Source organism: Oryx dammah, unplaced genomic scaffold (assembly GCF_014754425.2).
Source record: "Oryx dammah isolate SB20612 unplaced genomic scaffold, SCBI_Odam_1.1 HiC_scaffold_2, whole genome shotgun sequence".
NCBI lineage: Eukaryota > Metazoa > Chordata > Mammalia > Artiodactyla > Bovidae > Oryx > Oryx dammah.
In genome coordinates, this window is record NW_024070186.1 from 166,187,668 (window position 1) to 166,209,650 (window position 21,983).

Below are 21,983 nucleotides of genomic sequence, written 5' to 3' on the forward strand. Positions count from 1 at the left end.
ATGATAGAAACCAAAGTCTTATTTTCCCTAGCACATTGGTCATAGGTTTGCCACAAGAAGAAAACAGCAACTGGAGTTTCTCAACAAGACAGACGATGATTTTAGGGGTCTAGTCACTGGAAACACCTGATTGTTATTATGATTCTTGCTTATTCTTGCTTATTCGTTGTTCAGTCTCTAAGTCATGCCCAACTCTTTGCAACCGCATGGACTGCAGCACACCAGGCTTCCCTGTCCTTCACTGTCTCCCAGAGTTTACTCAAATTCATGTCCATTGAGTCAGTGATGCCATCCAACCATCTCATCCTTTGTCTCCTCTCCTCCTGCCCTCAATCTTTCCCAGTATCAGGGTCTTTTCCAAAGAGTTGGATCTTCACATCAGGTGGCCAAAGCATTGGAGCTTCAGCTTCAGCATCAGTCCTTCCAATAGATATTGATGATCCATTCTACCACCAAACATTTACCCAGCTTTTGCCATGTGTCAATATTGTGTTCATTGCTCAACATGGAGGCTCTGTTTTCATCCTCACAGCAATCCTGTGAGACTGGGACTCTCAATATCTCCACCTTAGCACTCATGTATAAGGGCAGAATATTTAGTCTTCAACTTTCAAAAATCCACTGTGAGAAAACAGAGGTTCACACAGGTTAGGTGACTTGACAAAGAGAGTAAGCAGCAAAGCCAGGATTGAAGTCCAAGTCATCTGAATTCTCTATTTTCCTTCTTAAGAGTATTAGAACCACCAAGGCTTACTTGATCCTGAGACATCTTGAAAGCTGGTGACAAATCAAAGACCAGGTGAGTTCTGGGGTCTCTACTCACTCTTTCCATCTCTCCCCACTCTGTCTTTCCTTCTCTTCATTCCCCTATCCCCACTGCTTCCTCATCTCCCCCCATTTTTATCACTCTCCCTTACAAAACAGCTTACAACTTCTCCATGGAGTAAGGAAGAAATAAACTATCCTTTCATTCAACTAATAATGAATATTACAGCTATAATTATCAATGCAAATAATGCTGAAAACAACTAAACATCACAGAGGGTCAAGTTTACTTCTAGTGAAAAACTGACAAAAGGATCCATTTTTTTCTCCACAAAATGTGTATCTCTGCTAAATTTATTCCAGTAAAATAAGACTTGGCAGAGATAATGGTGAAAAATGGAATCAATAGAAAGTTATAATCAGTATATGCAATATGAGAAAAATAGTAGATTAAATAAAATTTGTTGCAAAATTTAAGTGGAAACAATTGATTCCTGTGCCACTAATTTTATCAAAATTTAAAAACTGAAAAGTTTCAGGATTAATTAAAAGAGTTTAATTGACTCGTGTAAATAATGAGTCACAGAATTAAATTGGCTTAATAGGATTCATTTTGGATGATGCTTTCTCATTCACAATTCATCCATATTGATATAATTCTGATCCAAACATTTTTATTCAGACATTTGCATCAAACTGGTATGTGGGAGGGGGTAAAAACATTTTCCAATCCCTGAGGCCAGCTCTACCCTCAGCAATCCTTCCTTTTTCTCAGTCTTTTTCATCCCAAAGTGTCCTGACTAACCTAGAAATTACTAAGGACCTTAGAGTTTCCTGTAAAGGGATGTTTTCAAAGTCAGATACAAGGTAGGAAGGTCAGACCATCCCAGAGTCTTGGAAATCAACTCTGAAGCAGTGGATTTTTGAAAGTTGAAGACTAAATATTCTGCCCTTATACATGAGTGCTAAGTCACTTCAGTCATGTCCAACTCTTTGCAACCCCATGGACTGTAGCCCACCAGGCCCCTCTGTCCATGGGATTCTCCGGGTAAGAATACTGAAGTGGGTTGCCATGACCTCCTCTAAGGGGTCTTCCCAACCCAGGGATCAAACCCTCATCTCTTATGTCTCCTACATTGACAGATGGGTTCTTTACCTCTAGCACCACCTGGGAAGCCCTTATATATAGTACCTGGTATATAGAACCTGTTCAAAATATTTACTGCATGAATGGATATATGGTTGGATAAATGGATGGATGACTGGACAGATGAATGGACAAATGGATAAATGCATAAATGGATTTACTGGGAAAAATAAGCCCTTATATATTTGATTTTTATCTTCCATCCTTGGCTTACAGTATGGTTATAGTGTTCAAGTATGAAGGTACTCAGATCATCCAATCAGTCTATAATATAGAGCTTCTGAAGATACTGTATTTTCTTGGATGTCTAGGCTACTGACCCTCCACAAACCAAGAGAGTTTGCAGGCAAGTTTATTATTCACATAAAGAACTGCTGGGGAGAGTAGGGTGGGCACAGACAGGTCTAGACTGCCTGAGGGAGACAGAGAGAGTGGGGAGAGCATTATAGCACCTAAGGGGCAAGGGTGGAGATTCCTGACCTTTTAATTTCCCACCAGCACAAAGAAGGAAGGACATGTGGGCTTTCTTACTTGTCCTGATGTGGGACCAAAGGGCAAAGGTGAAAGTGAATGTGTTAATTGCTCAGTCACGTCCTATTCTTTGCAACCCCATGGACTGTAGCCAGCCAGGCTCCTATGTCCATGGGGTTCTCCAGGCAAGAGTACCACAGTGGGTAGCCATTCCCTTTCCCAGGGGATCTTCCCCATCCAAGGATCAAACCCAGGCCTCCTGAATCGCAAGCAGACTCTTTACTGGCAGAGTAAAGAAGCTCAAAAAGGAGAAAGGGAAGATGAGACCAAAAGAGATCAGCAGTCAGACATCAAAAACTGCAGTCAGACTTCACACATGCTATCATAAGGATGAAATGGAAGAATGTAGATAGCTTTGAATTTTTTATGAAAAACTGTTTCTATTTCACATTTGTGTGTGACATCGTTATCATTCACAGTGTGATAGAACAAAGGTCACCCAACTTTTTCTGTAAAGATGGTGACTATTTCAGGATTTGCAGTCCATGCCATCTCTGTCACAACCACTCAGCTCCGCTCTTGTGACCCAAAACTGATCCTGAGTGGCCTCGGCCTGCAGCGGCTTGAAGCAGGGTTTCCGTTCCCAGCCAGAGACTGAAGTCACAGCAATGAGAGAGCTGAATCCTGGCCACTAGGACAGTCTTCAGGGACAAGGCCCTGGCCCTTCAGCTTTGCAGGAAAAAAATTACCAGAGATGGAAAGTAGGGAAACAAAGTGTTTATTCAGAGGAAAAAGAGCACAGTAAGTGTGGATAAATACCGGCGGCTCAGAGACGGAGTTGCACCCTCGGGGTAGTTTAAATCACATCTATGGGGCATTTCTTCCAGTTTCCTTTGGCCAATCATTCTGATTTGCCTGGTTCTGAGTCTGTATTTGGTCCATTTCAGGATCCTCCCATGTGTGCATGTGCTTCTCTTAGCCAAGATGGATTCCAGCAGAGGCCTCTGGGTAGCTTGACATCACTTCCTTCTTGACCTCCAAGGAGCCTTTCCGCCTATGTGTAGTCAGAAAGGTCTCCTTGACTTCAGGAATGTGAAATTATGTGGCCTCTTATCTCTTATCCTGGCAGGGATCAGCCTCTTCTATTATTCTCCTGCTATATTTGTCTTGGGGTCCACAGGGAATGAACTCCAGCTGCTCAGCCAGGGGCCCCTCTGTCTTCTGCCTCAAAACCTCCAAAGACAAAATGTCTACAAAATGAGCACGGCTGTGTCCTACAAAATTTCATTGACGGACACTGAAATTTGAACATGTAATTTTCATATGTTATGAAATCTTCTTTTCAACCCCTCCCCTGCAAAAAGTAAAACCATTGTCAACTACAAGCTGGCACTTACCAAGAGCAATGCCAATGACTGATCAATAAATGCATTTGCATCTGCTTCTATGGAGACTGAAGCCCATGCTGCTATAGTTGTTGACCTTCAACAACCCCTGAGGGAGTTCAGGGTGGAGTGAGGCACTCTGTGCTCCAGGGAATCTGGTGGGACAGGTCTTTAGATAGTTGGATATTTTTAGGAACAGATTTTATGACCTCAATCCTTGCATCTCCTCATATCTAAAGAAGCACTAAATCCCTTCATAGCGACATCAGATCCTCATGACTAACAAAAAACCTTTTGTAAAATGAGTCTTCATGGTATTGAACTCCCCCTTCACCAAAACCTTATAAATTGACTTTCCCCCACTGCTGCTTTGGAGCAGTGTCTCAGCGCTGAGATGCTGCCTCCTGGGCTGCAGTCCTCATTGTGCCCCAAATAAAACTTAACTCACAACTCTCAAGTTGTACATCTTTTCTAGTTGACACCATTCTTAGTTCATAGGCCACACAAAGAAAAGTGGCAGGTCAGACTGGTCCACAGGCCATAATATATCAACCTATGAGATCAGTTATTATTATATTATTGTTCAAAAATATTCTCCCCCCCTCCACCATTTCCATTGGTGGAGTATATTTCCCACCTCCATTGATGCTTGGCCAGATGGCTTGCTTTGGATTCTGAGATCTTAGCAAATATGATGGATGTAAACCAAAGTACAACATTGTGATTTATAATAAGAAAAATATATTTGGTCATCAGTCCTCATTTTGGCACAGAGCTCTAAAACCCTGGAGTTCCTTAAGTGATAAAAGCAATAAAACAGTCGTTTGCTATTCATAACAGGTCCCTTTCAATCACACATGACTTTATGTTACTGAGGTGACTTTTGGAAAGCCCTTAAGGATAGGGGCTGCTTTGACTCTTTGCGACCCCATGGACTGTCTCTTTCCAGGCTCCTCTGTCCATGAGATTTCCCAGGCAAGAATACTGGAGGGGGTTGCCATTTCCTTCTCCTGGGGATCTTCCCAACCCAGGGATCAAACCTGGATCTCCTGCATTGCAGGCAGATTTTTTTTTTTACCATCTGAGCCACCAGAGCCCAAAGGATAGGGGTTGGTTGCCAGGATAACCAATCTGGATTACAAAGTTAGAACTTTAAGCCCCACCCCTCGACACACATCTGGGGAGGAAAGAGGGATGGGTGGTGCATCAATCACTAATGGCCAACGATTTAATCACTTGTGTCTATATAATGAAACTTGAATAAAAGTCCCTGAACTGTGGTTTTGCAGAGCTTCTGGGTTGGTGAATACATGGAGATGTGGCAGGGTTGTGTGGTCAGAACAGTTGGTCAGCACAGATAGCAACCTGGACTTGTGACTAGAGTCAAGAGGGAGCAGGAGTGTAAGTTCTGCGGCACTGAATCCCTAACCTGTGGAACCAGAGGCTATTTCCAGGTAGATATACCAGAACTGAGTTCAACTGTAGGACATCCAATTGGTGCCTACTAAGAAATGGGGACTTGCTTGGTGGTACTGAAAAAAACATGTCATGGAAATTCCCTGGCAGTCCAGTGGTTAGGACTCTGCATTTTCACTGACGAGGACACTGGTTCAATCCCTGGTCAGGGAACTAAGATTCCACAAGCCAGGAAATGCAGTTGGAAGAAGAAAAAAAAAAAGATGTCAGAAAATGTTTCTGAGGTACCTGCACCACTGGGCTCACCTTCTTGCAGTTCTGCCAACACCTGAGAGGGCTGCTCATGGGTAGTTTTTGCCACTTCTGCCTGGGTCCTAGAATGAATATACAAGAAGCAGACATAAGACCCAGTCTCAGGGATGAGCCTGGACCATCTAGGGCAGCTCTGCAGCCTGAATCAGAACTACCCAGTCAAGTTCACCAGTTCAGTTCAGTTGCTCAGTTGTGTCTGACTCTTTGCGACCCCACGGACTGCAGCACACCAGGCTGCCCTGTCCATCACGAACTCCCAGACCCTACTCAAACTCACACCCATTGCGTTGGTGATGCCATCCAACCATCTCATCCTCTGTCATCCCATTCTCCTCCTGCCTTCAATCTTTCCCAGCATCCGGGTCATTTCCAATGAGTCAGTTCTTTGCATCAGGTGGCCAAACTATTGGAGTTTCAGCTTCAGCATCAGTCCTTCCAATGAAAATTCAGCACTGATTTCCTTTCGGATTGACTGGCTGGATCTCCTTGCTGTCCAAGAGACTCTCAAGAGTCTTCTCCAACACCACAGTTCAAAAGCATCAATTCTTCAGCACTCAGCTTTCTTTACAGACCAACTCTCACATCCATACAAGACTACTGGAAAATCCATATCCCCAGCCAAATCTGCAAGTGCCTGAGAGATAAATGCTTACCATTATATCCCACTGAGACTTTATAGCTGTTTGTTACTTGGCATTTACTGACTGATACAAACAACATCATCATTTTTTAAATAGTATCTCTGTTGTGCATTGATGTTGTTATCAGGCACCATACCGATTGCTTTATCTTATTTAATCCTCATTTTAGGAGAGGAGTATTATTATTTTCCTCTTTTATAAATCATGAAACTAAAGCTCAGAAGTTCCCAAGAGGCCTGAAGACCTAGGAAAGAAACCCAAGTTTATCTGACTTCAAAGCTATTGCCCTTTTCACTATGGCTTCAAATAACAGTAGTGCCCAATTACTTACTAACACAACCACTCTGAGCATCAACTTTTGCATCTGAAAAACCCAGGTAACAAATACAAACTTCATAGGGTTCCTTTGGGAAGTAAATGAGATAATGGCTATAAGCCATTGATTTCAACATCTGACATATAACCAGTGACAAATGGAGTCTATTATGTTATTAATGATTAGAAAACTATTAAATAATACTAATTAACTTGTATTAATTAAACATTACTATAACTTGCTCAATGGCTCAGTGAGTAAAGAATCTGCCTGCAATGCAGGAGACACAGGAAGGAGATGAAGGTTCGACTGGGTCAAGAGATCCCCTGGAGGAAGAAACGGCAACCTGTTCCAGCATTCTTGCTTGGAAAATTCCTTGGACAGAGGAGCGTGGCAGTCTATAGTCCACAGGGTCTCAAAGAGTCAGATACGACTGAGCACACAAGCCTTCTTGTTGTTAGTCACTAAGTCATGTCCGACTATTATTGATCAGTCACTAAGTATTACCAACCCCATGGACTGCAGCATGCCAGCTTTCCCTGTCCTTCACTATCTCTCGGAGTTTGCTCAAACTCATGTCTATTGAGTCAGTGATGCCATCAAACCAACTCATCCTCTGTTGCCCCCTTCTCCTCCTGCCCTCAATCTTTCCCAGCATCAGGGTCTTTTCTAATGAGTTGGCTCTTTGCATCAGGTGGCCAAAGTATTGGAGCGTCAGTCCAGCAATAGTCTTTCCAGTGAATATTCAAGGTTGATTTCCTTTAGGACTGACTGGTTTGATGTTGCAGTCCAAGGGACCTCAAGAGTCTTCTCCAGAACCACAGTCCAAAAGCATTAATTCTTCAGTGCTCAGGCTTCTTTATGGTTCAACTCTCACCATCCCACAATTCCTCTTGGTTATATATCCAAAGAAAATGAAAATACTAATTCAGAAAGATATATACACATCAATGTTAATAGCAGTATAATTTAAAATAGCCATGATATGGAAGCAACCTAAGCATCCATCAAGAGATGAATGGATAAAGAAAACTGATGTGTATATATACAAGTGAAAGTGAAAGTCTCTCAGTTGTGTCCAACTCTTTGAAACCCCATGGACTGTAGCCTGTCAGACTTCTCTGTCCATGGAATTCTCCAGGCCAGAATACTGTAGTGAGTAGACTTTCCCTTCTCCAAGGGATCTTCCCAACCCAGGGATCAAACCCAGGTCTCCCTCATTGATTCTTTACCGTCCAAGCCACCAGGGCAACCCAATAATATTGGAGTGGGTAGCCTATCCCTTTTTTAGTGGATCTTCCCAACCCAAGAATCAAACTGGGGTTTCCTGCATTGCAGGTGGATTCTTTACAACCTGAGCTACCAAGGAAGCCTGTATATATACAATGGAACCCTTAAAAAGAATGAAATTCTGCCATTTGCAACAATGTGGATAGACCTATAGAGTATTGTGCTTAGTGAAATAAGTCAGAGAAAGACAAACACTCTGTTATCACTCTGTTATCTTATATGTGGAATATAAAAAATAAAACAAATTAATACATATAGCAAAATAGAAACAGACTCACAGATAAAGAGAACAAACTAGCAGTTACCAACCAAGAGCAGGGAGGGGCAAAATACAGGGGTATGGGATTACGAGATACAAACTATTTTCTTTAAAATAGATAAGCAACAAAAATTGTACAGGCTCAGTACTTGTAGCATATGGGCTTAGCTGCTCTGTGGCATGTGGGGTCTTCCCAGACCAAGGATGGAACCTGTGTCCTCTGCATTGTCTGGTGTATTCTTAACCACTGGACTACCAGGGAAGTCCCTACATGTCTTATTATAGACATAGCTTGTCTATTTGTTTCTCTTCCCCAACTCCGTAGATTTTGAATGCCGAGAGGGGATGGGTCTAATTCACTGAATTCCCATCAACTGGCATATAGTAAGAGTCAATACCCAATAGCTGATTTTATTAATCTTGCCATTAAGGTTGTTGTTTTATTAGAGTACAATGGCTACCTCATAGAGTCACCTAGCCTCTTCAGTGACATGAGCTATGTAAAGCCACTGAGTGGATGATTTAATGAATATTTTTCAGTCTTCCCTCCCCTTGAGTCCAAAGAAGGCTACTATCTTGTCCAAAGCACCTTAACTCTTTAGAACAGAATTCAAGTGTCCTAGTTTTCCATCCTCAAAGAGCTCTTTAACATATTGGGGATTGAGACAAAAGAATTTCCAAGCCTAGAGACAGATTCGCAACTCTGGCTTCCTGACTCCCTTTTCATATCGTGTTCCCAAGTCATCCTTTACCCACAGCTGCATAAAATAGATTGAATCAATCGAACCCCATCATTGCCCCTGCTTCTCTCCGCTGGGGCCAGGAGGAGCCCGGCTATGCAGCACCAATGAGGACAGATAGCAAAGCTCTGTGCTTTTCCTTCCCCCCAAAAAACAGCCACCCAAGGTCACAAAGAGCCTTTACAGTGGAGGACTTTAAAGTTACCTGAGCAACTTCACAATGAGAGACCTGACAAACACTGCTTCCAGGTCAGCATCCTCAGTGATAAGCCATGATGTGATAGAAACGACACCTTACCTCTGTGATCTTCTTCCCCCAAGCCCCGTAACCCCAGTCATGAGAGAAACACAAGGCAAATCCCAAGAGAGGGACATTCTACGACATACCTGACTAGTACTTCTCAAAACTGTCATCCAAACAAAGAAAACCTGAGAAAGTGTCGCAGTCAAGAGGAGCCTACGGAGACATGAAATTAAATGTAAAATGGGGGACTTTCCTGGTGGTCAAGTGGCTAAGACTCATCGCGCCCAATGCAGGGGGCCCAGGTTCCATCCCTGGTCAGAGAACTATATCCCATACAAGTAATTATCCCACATGCCTCAACTAAGACCTGGCACAGCCAAATAAATAAATATAGATCTTTAAACATAATACAGGATCCTGGAACAGAGAAAAGACACTGTAAAAACTAAGAATATCTGAATAATGTGTGAACTTAAATAAATAATAAAGCATCAGTACTGGTTCGTTAGCTGTAATAAATATACCATCTAATTTAAGATATTAATAGGAAAAACTAAATGCAGGGTTTATGGGCCATCCTCACAGTTTTTCTTTAAATCTAAAACTATACTTCAAAATTAATTTTATTTGAAAACAAAAAATCAGGGCTTCCCTGATGGTCTAGTGGTTAAGAATCCACCTGCCAATGCAGGGGGCACAGTTTCGATCCCTGGTCCGGGAAGATCCCACATGCCATGTGGCAATCAAGCCAGTGCACCGCAACTACTGAGCCAGCACTCCAGAGCCTGCAAGCTGCAAATACTGAGCTTCTGTGCGGAAACTACTAAGCCACACTCTGCAACAAGAGAAGCCACAGCAATGAGGAGCCCTCGTGCTGGAATGAAGAGTAACCCTCACTCACCACAACTAGAGAAAGTAGCAATGAAGACCCAATGCAACCGAGACCCAGCACTACCAAAAACAAAAGTAAATAAATCAATCTTTTTAAAAAATTGACTAGCTTTCAATCTCTCAAAAATATGATGTTAATGTATAATATTTCCTAAAATATTTGCATTCAAGGAGTTTCAGAATAAACCCCGTGAATAAAATACAGGAAAAGCTGCAGAGAAATTGATTTCTCCAGAGAGAAAGAAAATAACACCCAGTGCTGATTCAGTGATATGAGGGATCAAAGGAAGAACAAGCCAAGGGAAGGAGAATTATTCCAATCAGTCTCCCACTGCAGAAACCATAAATAGAAAGATGAAATCAAGCCGTGAATCTCTCTTTGAGAAAGGGGAGGTGATCAACAGCATACATCTTGTTTCACTGCCCCACCAAGATGACACTCTTTCCAAAGAGTGAAAAATGAGCTGCCAATGAGAAATCATTTGGATGACTAAGAAAGACATCTTCTCAGAAACTTCCAAATCAAGTTTGACTGTTAGTCAATGTGCCAAGCTGTGGTTATATGTCATTTCTTCTCCAGAAGATGGAGCTTTAGTCTAAAACATGGGTGCAAAGAGAAGATGGCAAACTGGGTTCAGAATGATAGCATTCAAAGAAAATGCATAAGATTGGGTCTGTATCAAGGAGGTTACAAAAGCATTTTTAAATCGCCTTGGAGATTTCATTTGGCCTGATTCTCCCACTATAAACAGCCACTGCTTCAACTGTTTTTAGCCAGGCAAAAAGGCAAATTTCGGTGGGAGTCATAAAAAATGATTATGTATCATCTTGTTTTAATGTGGCATTTGTCTTTCCAGAAGTCTAAATGCTGACTATTAACTTGTGGTGCTGTTTGTATGTTGAAGGAGGTGACATTTAAATTCACTGTTCTGGTAAATTTATTACACAGAAACGAATTTTCTCTAAAATATTCAAATGTAAAAGTCATCTCTCATGCTTTATTCTAAAACAGATCAGTCAGACTTAGCCCCCAGGACACTCTTGTGGACTGAATATTTGTGTTCCCCCAAACATTGAGATCTTAACCTCAACCTAAAGGTGTTAAGAGGTGGGAACTTTGGGGTGGGGTTAGTGCCCTTATGAAAAAGGATGCTGAAAGCACTCTTCTGCCACATGGGAACACAACTATCTATGAATGAGAAAGCTGACTCTCATAGATATTGAATCAGCCTTGAATTTGGACTTTCCAGCCTCCAAAACCATGAGAAATAAATAAATGTTTAAGCTACCTGGTTTATGATATTCCATTTCAGCAACCCAAACAGGTGATGATGTGACAGTTTAGTTGCTAAGTCGTGTCTGATTTTGGTGACCTCACCAGGCTCCTCTGTCCATGAGATTTCCAAGGCATGAATACTGGAGTGGGTTCCCATTTCCTTCTCCAGGAGGTTGTCCCGCCCCAGGGATGGAACACAAGCCTCCTGCATTGCATGCGACTTCTTTACCGCTGAGCCACCAAGGAAGCCCCAACCCAAACAGGCTAAGACACGTATCTTGTCTCAGAGGCTCATCTCTGAGTCATCATAATGACCATAGCAATGTCTCATGAGAAGCCAGGATGGCTCCCGTGCCGTTCCTGTTTGTAGCCAGCAATGTGGCATAATGTGATGGGCCACGGTCTACCTTTCCCCAGGTCAGGGAGTCTGAACAAGATTTACACTCTGTTAGCTGGGAAGAAGAGAGGAAGATATACATTCTTAGGCAATAAACAATGTCTGCCACACTAGAGGAATCTGTTGAATGGTAAGGATATTTAATAATATCCTAAAAACTGAGAAGAAAATTTGAGACCAAAAAACCAAGCAGGCAACTCCATAAAGTGAAATTATGAAGTTTGTTGTGGGTAACTTACATACTGGCAGGACTGGGCAGATGACAATCCAGAAGCATTCACAGCTGGACTCTGAGCCTTTAAAAGGGATACAGTGGTATTTAAAGGAGCCAAAGTTGAAGATATAATCTGAACACTAAGGGAAAAGCACATCTACAATGATGGGAATTGAGGGGTTTTTTTCCTCCCCTGGGGAGTCTCATGATCATTCACCATCTCTGTGAGCAAAGACATTCTTCCAGTTTCCACATCAGAAAAAGCCAAGGGTAAAAGTTGATAGGAAACTTATCTGGCTTGGGCACATTCCTTATGAGTAAGCTAAAGTTCAGTCATGCAGAAAGGGACAAGGGTAGGACTGAGGACCAAAGATGAAATGGACAGAATGGAATCAGTATGCTTCAGCCACACTACCAGTTAGCTACTGCTGCATAACAAACAAGTCCAAAACTCAATGACTTAAAACAATAGGTATTTGGAATCCACAGGTCAGCCGGGTGGTTCTGCTGGTCTTAGTAGGCTCACACATCATCAGTGATAGGTGTGGGTTGGGCAGGCGGCTCTGCTCATCTGAGCTGGGCTTTCTCACATGGCAAGAGGCAGGTTGGGTGCAGGCTGAAGTGCCTCAAATTTGCCAACAAGGTTTTTCACTCTCCAGTAGTCTAACTTGGGTTTGTTCATATGACAGAGTTGGGATTCCAGAAGAAAGAGCAAAAGCTGAAAGGTCCTCTTAAGGTCTAGGTTCAAAACTAACACACTTTCAATTCTGCTGCATTCCCTTAGCCTGAACAACTCATCAGACCAACCCAGACTGAAAGGCTGGGGAAACAGCTCTAACTCTTGATGTGAGGAGCCACAGAGTCACATTATAAAGGATGTTGTTAAAGGAAGAGATAAAAGATTTAGGATGTTTTATGCAATCAAGCTGTCACACATTTTTAGTATTGAGAAATATTGAGCATGCTTGTAAGGTGAGGCCATGTTTGTAAGTGGAAATGGATCACAACCGAGATGGAAAAATTGACCGTGCAAAAGGGAATTTCATTATCCTTGCAATCACACAACCCCACAATTTACACAATTGGGTCATTTGGACCACAGTGTTTCGGTGGGAATTTTATTACATTATATACACACAGTATATATATGCTAACGATCTACTCTCCAAGGACTGATAAAGCCTGTCAATCAAGCAAAACTATTGATTGGGTGTCCTGCAGTGTGTGTGTGTGTTAGTTGCTTAGTCATGTCCGACTCTTTGCAACCCCACAGGCTGTAGCCCACCAGGCCCCTCTGTCCATGGGATTCTCTAGGCAAGAACACTGGAGTGGGTTGCCATTTCCTTCTCAGAAGAGAGCATCACTTACAAGAGTCTTGGTAATATCTTAAAATGGGGAAATTAGTGTAGGAAAGGAAAAGCTTCTCCTCTGTCTTCTTAGGCTCTTTATCAAGACGCCTGTGAATTGCACTTTGCTGCTGTTGTTGTTTAATCACTAAGTCAGGTCTGACTCTTTGCAACCCCATGGACTGTATAGGCCGCCAGGCTCCTCTGTCCATGGGATTTCCCAGGCAAGAATACTGGAATGGGTTACCATTTCCTTCTCTAGGGGATCTTCCCAACCCAGGGATCGAACCTGAGTCTCCTGCACTGACAGGCAGATTATTTACCACTCAGCCACCTGGGAAGCCCTGTGAATTACACTAGCAAAAGACAAATTAATAGGGGGAAAAAAAACTCACAATTTTTAGTAATATTTAAGTGCACGGGAGTTCACAGAAAAGAAGTGAAAACTTGGATAAGTTGTTCGAGGACTTATGTATCCTTTTGGGGGGCTGAGATGGGTCTTCGTTGCTGCCCTCAGGCTTCCTCTAGTTGCGGTGAGCAGGGGAAACTCTAGCTGTGGTGCACAGGTTTCTCACTTCAGTGGTTTCTCTTGCTGAGGAGCACGCGCTCTACCTGCTCATGCTTCAGCAGCTGCAGCTCAAAAATTCTGGAACATGGACTTCAGTACTTGCGGTGCACAGGCTTAGTAGTTGCAGTGCACACGCTTAGTTGCCCCCATGGCGTATGGAATTTTCCTCCACCAGGGATGCGGCCTTTTAACCACTGGACTACCAGGGAAGTCCTAGGTACACTTTCAAAAAAGGAAAGAGAGTTTGGGCTTCAAGAGACAATAAATTACGGGGAAATTACTAAAAATTATACAGAGAGAACTAATAGAACAGGAGTTACTTTAGTGAGGTCTATGTATGCAAACTCACTTTGGTACAGACTCCCCACATTCGACAATGAGTCGTTTTTCTCTTGCGAATAGTGGGGGAAAGGACTGGGTGCCATCCTCAAAGGGAAATGTATGCCCTGCTTTACAGTGCTTCCTAGGTGGCGCAGTGGTAAAGAATCTGCCTGCCAATTCAGGAGACACACATTTGATTTCTGTGTCAGGAAGATCCCCCAGAGAAGGAAATGGCAACCCACTCCAGTAGTCTTGCCTGGAAAATCCCACAGACAGAGGAGCCTGGAGGGATACAGTCCATGGGGTCTCAAAGAGGCAGACACGACTGAGCACACACAGGTGCACTTCAGTCAGATAAGGGGAGGGGAGAGACCTCTTCCTCCATCTGTTGACTCAACTGCCTTCATGGAAAAACAAACACCAAAATGGCATATTTTGAGGTGTCATATTCTGATCTCCTTTTTTAGCAGAGGGTATTTGCAGGACTTTATGGCCTGGGCTGGGTGATTTTAATGTGGGTTTTGCAAGGTAGGAGACCATGTAGCCTTGGGCCTAGCTTGTGACATAATAGCTTTGGGTAGGTGGGCCCGCTGATTCTAAGATATTAAAAGCGAACTGTGATGAACAGTCTATTTTAGCTAGGTTGCAGTCTTATCTTCTAAGAGCAAGCATTTCCTGGAATCAACAGCTAACTGTTTTATGCCTGGTTTCTGTGTTATTTAATGTACGCATGGACACACATTCCTGGTCCCAGTATGGTTTAATTCAGGCACAGGAAATTATGTCAGTTTCTGTTCTCATATATATTCAATGTGTTTTATTTATCGCCTCCTTTTCTCCAACTCCACCTGTCTCCGGGTGAAGTATTCCATGACCTTACTTCTCAAAAGTATGAAACAATTTTTGAACTGCACACAAAGTGTGTGTAAATCCAAGCAAAACAGGCAACACAACACTGAAAAAGTTCTAGGCAGGGAATTAATTGAAAGGCCTGATTTCACTATTTTTGCAAACAGGACACAGACTCCCACACAACCTCTTTTAAAAATCACTTCATCTTCAGAAAAGCTAGATCTCTCAACCAACGTTTGGTACATTTTTACAATAACACTCTAAAAAGCTCTGACATTGACAGATTCCAAAGAAAACGAGGCAATATCTAAAACTTAGAATACTACTCATGGAGCATATGGCTAGACGCTTTATTTAAAGGAAAGGACAAGGAATCCAGAAAGACTATAATTAGAAAAACTTCATGCACTGCTCACAAGAACAAGTGGCTTTCCCGGTACCTGAATGTTTAAGATAATGGCCTCTGACATTTTGAAAAATGGCTATATTGTACCAAGTCAATAAAAGTGAAAAGTCATGGTCTGTGAGCAGAAAACTGTGTGATGTGACATGTTTCTTGTTGTTTCTAGATGGGGTAAGATGACGGGCTATAAGTCCCTTTTTTGTTGTCATGACAACCATTTCCTTTCAGTTAAGCTCCGTTCAGTCACTCAGTTGTGTCTGACTCTTTGCGACCCCATGAACCACAGGTGCGTTCATGAACTGGCATGCTGCAGTTCATGGGGTCGTAAAGAGTCAGACACGACTGAGCGACTGAACTGAACTGAATCGCAGCACGCCAGGCCTCCCTGTCCATTGCCAACTCCCAGAACCCACCCAAACCCATGTCCATTGTGTTGGTGATGCCATCCAACCATCTCATCCTCTGTCGTCCCCTTCTCCTCCTGCCCTCAATCTTTCCCAGCATCAGGGTCTTTTCAAATGATTCAGCTCTCCGCATCAGGTGGCCAAAGTACTGGAGTTTTAACTTCAACGTCAGTCCTTCCAATGAACACCAAGGACTGAACTCCTTTAGGATGGACTGGTTGGATCTCCTTGTACTCCAAGGGACTCTCAAGAGTCTTCTCCAACATCACAGTTCAAAAGCATCAATTCTTCAGCATTCAGCTTTTTTCACAATCCAACTTTCACATCCATACATGACGACAGGAAAAACCATAGCCTTGACTAGACAGACCTCAGTCGGCAAAGTTATGTCTCTGCTTTTGAATATGCTATCTAGGTTGGTCATAACTTTCCTTCCAAGGAGTAAGTGTCTTTTAATTTCATGGCTGCAATCACCATCTGCAGTGATTTTGGAGCCCCTCCAAAATAAAGTCTGACACTGTTTCCACTGTTTCCCCGTCTATTTCCCATGAAGTTGTAGGACCAGATGCCATGATCTTAGTTTTCTGAATGTTGAGCTTTAAGCCAACTTTTTTACTCTCCTCTTTCACTTTCATCAAGAGGCTTTTGAGTTCCTCACTTTCTGCCATAAGGGTGGTGTCATCTGCATATCTGAGGTTATTGATATTTCTCCCAGCAATCTTGATTCCAGCTTGTGCTTCTTCCACCCCAGCGTTTCTCATGATGTACTCTGCATATAAGTTAAATAAGCAGGGTGACAATATACAGCCTTGACGTACTCCTTTTCCTATTTGGAACCAGTCTGTTGTTCCATGCCCAGTTCTAACTGTTGCTTCCTGACCTGCATATACGTTTCTCAAGAGGCAGGTCAGGTGGTCTGGTATTCTCATCTCTTTCAGAATTTTCCACAATTTGTTGTGATTCACACAGTCAAAGGCTTTGGCATTGTCAAGAAAGCAGAAATAGATGTTTTTCTGGAATGTTCTTCCTTTTTTGATGAGCCAGGGGATGTTGGCAATTTGATCTCTGGTTCCTCTGCCTTTTCTAAAACCAGCTTGAACATCAGGAAGTTCACAGTTCATGTATTGTTGAAGCCTGGCTTGGAGAATTTTGAGCATTACTTTACTAGCATGTGAGATGAGTGCAATTGTGCAGTGGTTTGAGCGTTCTTTGGCATTGCTTTTCTTTGGGATTGGAATGAAAACTGACCTTTTCCAGTCCTGTGGCCACTGCTGAGTTTTCCAAATTTGCTGGCATATTGAGTGCAGCACTTTCACAGCATCATCTTTCAGGATTTGAAATAGCTCAACAGGAATTCCATCATCTCCACTAGGTTTGTTCATAGTGATGCTTTCTAAGGCCCACTTGACTTCACATTCCAGGATGTCTGAGCTCTAGGTGAGTGATCACACCATCGTGATTATCTGGGTCATGAAGCTCTTTTTTGTACAGTTCTTCTGGGCATTCTTGCCATCTCTTCTTAGTATCTTCTGCTTCTGTTAGGTCTATATCATTTCTGTCCTTTATCGAGCCCATCATCGCATGAAATATTCCCTTGGTATCTCTAATTTTCTTGAAGAGATCTCTAGTCATTCCCATTCTGTTGTTTTCCTCTATTTCTTTGCATTGATCAACAAAAGAGTCCAAAATGCAGTACTTGGGTGCAATCTCAAAAATGACAGAATGATCTCTGTTCATTTCCAAGGAAACCATTCAATATCACAGTAATCCAAGTCTATGCCCCAACCAGTAATGCTGAAGCTGAAGTTGAATGGTTCTATGAAGACCTACAAGACCTTTTAGAAGTAACATCCAAAAAAGATTTCCTTTTCGTTATAGGGAACTGGAATGCAAAAGTAGGAAACCAAGAAACACCTGGGATAACAGGCAAATTTGGCCTTGGAATGCGGAATGAAGCAGGGCAAAGGCTAATAGAGTTTTGCCAAGAGAACGCACTGGTCATAGCAAACACCCTCTTCCAACAACACAAGAGAAGACTCTACACATGGACATCACCAGATGGTCAACACTGAAATCAAATTGATTATATTCTTTACAGCCAAAGATGGAGAAGCTCTATACAGTCAGCAAAAAGAAGACCAGGAGCTGACTGTGGCTCAGATCATGAGCTCCTTATTGCCAAATTCAGACTTAAATTGGAGAAAGTAGGGAAAACCACTAAACTATTCAGGTATGACCTAAATCAAATTCCTTATGATTATACAGTGGAAGTGAGAAATAGATTTAGGGGACCAGATCTGATAGATAGAGTGCCCGATGAACTATGGACAGAGGTTCGTGACACTGTACAGGAGACAGGGATCAAGACCATCCCCATGGAAAAGAAATGCAAAAAAGTAAAATGGCTGTCTGGGGAGGCCTTACAAATAGCTGTGAAAAGAAGAGAAGTGAAAAGCAAAGGAGAAAAGGAAAGATATAAGCATCTGAATGCAGAGTTCCAAAGAATAGCAACTTCTCAATTATGTGAACAAAAAATTCTACATTTATTGCTTACTCTAGTCCAGTTTGTGTTTCTATCCTTTTCCACTGAAAAATCATTTTAAATATGTTTGGTTGTGGTGGTGGTGATGGTGTATACCCTTCTGTTTTGATATCTTTCTATAGACTTTGTTTTTGAAATGACCACTACTGAATTCCTATGTGCAACAAATTTTTTTGTCTGACAATAGAGTTTTTCCACAGAGACTCTCCAGAACTGGTGATTGACAATGGTCATAGGTACAGATTTTTGTTAAATTCTGATGTTCTCTGTATAAACCCATCTGTAGTCAAAAACTGCAGTCGGGGAAGGAGGTAGGATTGGAGTTGTGCTCCAGTGAGGGAAGAGAAATCAGTGACTTTGTCAGCCATGAGAACTCAAAAAGGAAAACAGAATTGTCCACATGACCCTGGACTTCGAAGATGTATTAGAAGGTGTCCCCAATTTCATATTTTCTCAGTCCTCCCATCTCTTAAGCCTCTCTCCTTAAAGCTGCATGAGAATATATTTTATTTAGGGGCCAGCTGCTCTGCCCAAGGAAAATGGAAAACAAGCATGTCTCTGAGGATAACAAATATGGTTGACCTTGGGTGGAAGGGAGTGGTGCAGATAAAGGTCCTTGAATGAGGAACTGAAAAATATCACATGTCTTTGGGAAAGAGAGAATCATTGTAGAACAAGATAAGTGAGTGCTCTGAGCCTGTGTTGGGATGGAAAACAGGACCCCTCGGCCCTTGGGCAGGAAGAGGAGGATAGTGGGCCTGAATGGTCCAGGGAAAAGCAGCTCAAGAGAGAAGGGAGTGGGGATCAGGGATCTTTAGTAACCCATGTCTGCAGCAGTTTCTTGGACCTCAGTAACAAGGATGTGTCTTTACTTTCATTGGTTGGGAAACTGATGTGAGAAGCTGAAAAATTCCTAACAGAGCTAAGACTGTGTGCCAAGTGCCATTCTAAGTGTGTTTCATTTGGTAACCCATGTAATGCTGTCAAAGAAAATGCAGTAAGGTAAAGTGGCAAAAACAAGATTGACTCAGAATTATGGCAACAGAGGTAAAGAGACCTCTGTGTGGAACCGGGCTCAATTCTGAAATCAACAAGGACCAGTCGGGGGACTCCTAGCCAGGGAGAAAGGTGGTGGTTGGGGGCTGGAAAATCAAGAGGAAACACTGGGGATTCTGCCTAAAACAACCTAACCAGATTCTCGCTGCAAGTGGAGCAAAGTGATCAGACATCACCTAGTGGGCAGACATCACCTGGGGGATGGGGGTAGATGAGGAATTTGGTCAGACATCCATGGTGATCAGATGCTGAGGGTGAGGGATGCTGGTTAAGCTGACTTAGCCATTTTTGCTAAGACTGGGCCATGCCAAGAAGAGGACGGGAGCCCCCAAACTAAGTTCTCCTTGGGAAGAGAGTTTAGCAGAGCTGATTAAAGTTTGGTCAAGGAGAGAGCCTTTGTCAACCTTTAAAACAGCTCTATGAAATAGATAATGTTATTCCCTTTTACAGATGAGAACACTGGGGTGTAGAGTCTGGCCAACTGTAGATTCAGTTCTCTGTGCTTAGGCAGCGTACTTCACTGAGGGCACGGTGTGACTACATTAACCTGCTGTAGATCTGACTAATTTTTGCCAATCAGCAGTCACATGATTTTTAACTTGAACCTCAATTTCAGCTCCTTGGAGAATGACTACCTCCCTCTTCGAGGTAACGCTCCAAGGCCTCCCAAAATGAAATTCACATCTTTTCAAATGAAATTCACATCTTTCAGACCACCCTGAAACATTCCTCTTTGGCTTAAGTATCATTTTGAACTGAAGACGTTTGTGCTCCTGAAATCCCTCAAAGGTAGAACCTCCTGAAAGAATTCAGTTGTCCTAAGTGCCCTCTCCAGGAGCCACTTGAGTCTTCTCCTGAGGGGAGAAGTCAGTACCCCACCCAGACAGACTGTCACAGGACTGTCCTGTCTTGCATCTAACTTTTAAGGACTCATCGAGATTTCCAAAGCATCGTTTTATTCTCTATAGATACTGATTCTCATTCTGTTTTCCCTACTAAGGAACATAGATCTCAATTCTAACTACTCCTCTGCGCTAGTTGTTATCGTTTAATTGCTCAGTTGGGTCCAACTCTTTTAAGACCCTATGGACTGTAGCCTGCCGGCCTCCTCTGTTCATGGGATACTCCAAGCAATAATACTGGAGTGGGTTGCCATGCCTCCTCCAGGGCATCTCCCCAACCCAGGAATCGAACTCTCGTCTCTTGTGTCTCCTGCATTAGCAGATGGGTTCTTTACCACTGAGCCACCAGGGAAGCCCCCTGAGCTACTTACCTTTCTCCCACGTATATGTGCAGTGTATGCTAGCACACTTCTATTTGATTGATCCTTGTTTTTTTTTAATTAATTTATTTTCTATTGAAGGATAATTGCTTTACAGAATTTTGCTGTTTTCTGTCAAACCTCAACATGAATCAGCCATAGGTATACATATGTCCCCTCCCTTTCGAACTTCCCTCCCATCTCCCTCCCCAATCCACCCTTCTAGGTTAATACATAGCCCCTGTTTGAATTTCTTGAGCCATATAGCAAATTCCTGTTGGCTATCTATTTTACATATAGTAATGTAAGTTTCCACATTACTCTTTCCATGCATCTCACCCTCTCCTCCCCTCTCCCCAAGTCCATATGTCTATTCTCTATGTCTGTTTCTCCACTGCTGCCCTGTAAGTAAATTCTTCAGTACCATTTTTCTAGATTCCATATATATGTGTTGGAATACGGTGTTTATCTTTCTCTTTCTGAGTCACTTCACTCTATATAATAGCTCCTAGGTTCTTCCACTTCATTAGAACTGACTCAAACATGTTCCTTTTTATGACTGAGTAATATTCCATTGTGTATATATACCAGAACTTCTTTATCCATTCATCTGTTGATGGACATCTAAGTGGCTTCCTTGTTCTAGATACTGTAAATAGTGCTGCAACGAACAATGGGATACATGTGTCTCTTTCAATTTTGGTTTCCTCAGGGTATATGCCTAGGATTGGGATTGCTGGGTCATATGGTGGTTTTATTTCTAGTTTTTTAAGGAATCTCCATACTGTCTTCCATAATGGCTGTATCAATTTACATTCCCACCAAAAGTGCAAGAGAGTTCCCTTTTCTCCACACCCCCTCCAGCATTTATTGTTTGTAGACTTTTTGATGATGGCCATTCTGACCAGTGTGAGGCGATATCTCATTGTAGTTTTGATTAAAAATATGGAATGCTTCACGAATTTGCATGCCATCCTTGTGCAGGGGTGACACTAATATTCTCTGTATCGTTCCGATTTTAGTATATGTGCTGCTGAAGATAGCACTGACTGATCCTTGTTAATTGGTCTTTTGTTGGTCTCATTTACAGGGCTCCAGTTGAAAATGTTAAGATAGGTAGAGGGAAAAGATTTTTTTACTCCCCTACACAATTCAGACCATCTTAAATACACCCTCCCTGTTTGGTGAAAATCCATCCAGTCTTTTTTGCTTTTGTGAAGCAACAAGTAATTAAAAACTGGTTCCATTTATCCGGAAGACAGATTTCATGATGTGGTCACATTTTCTGATGTCTCTACTCAGAGGTCTGGAGCCTAAAGTGTTGGGAGGAAGGGTTATACTGGATAGCATGAAGTTTCTTTGTGGATTGTTTGGTTTTCTTGTTTGTTTGTTTTTAAATCTAGAGAGTTCACTTGGAGAAGGAAATGGCAACCCTCTCCAGTATTCCTGCCTTAGAAATCCCATGG

At 42.4% G+C, this 21,983-nt stretch overlaps 1 non-coding gene across 1 annotated transcript; it reads right to left on the reverse strand.

The window, feature by feature from the left end:
• Window positions 1-21,456: 21,456 nt before the first annotated feature.
• Window positions 21,457-21,563, reverse strand: LOC120859468. The gene has a single exon (XR_005720091.1). It is a non-coding gene; the product is annotated as a U6 spliceosomal RNA (small nuclear RNA).
• Between the last annotated feature and the right edge of the window lie 420 nt (window positions 21,564-21,983).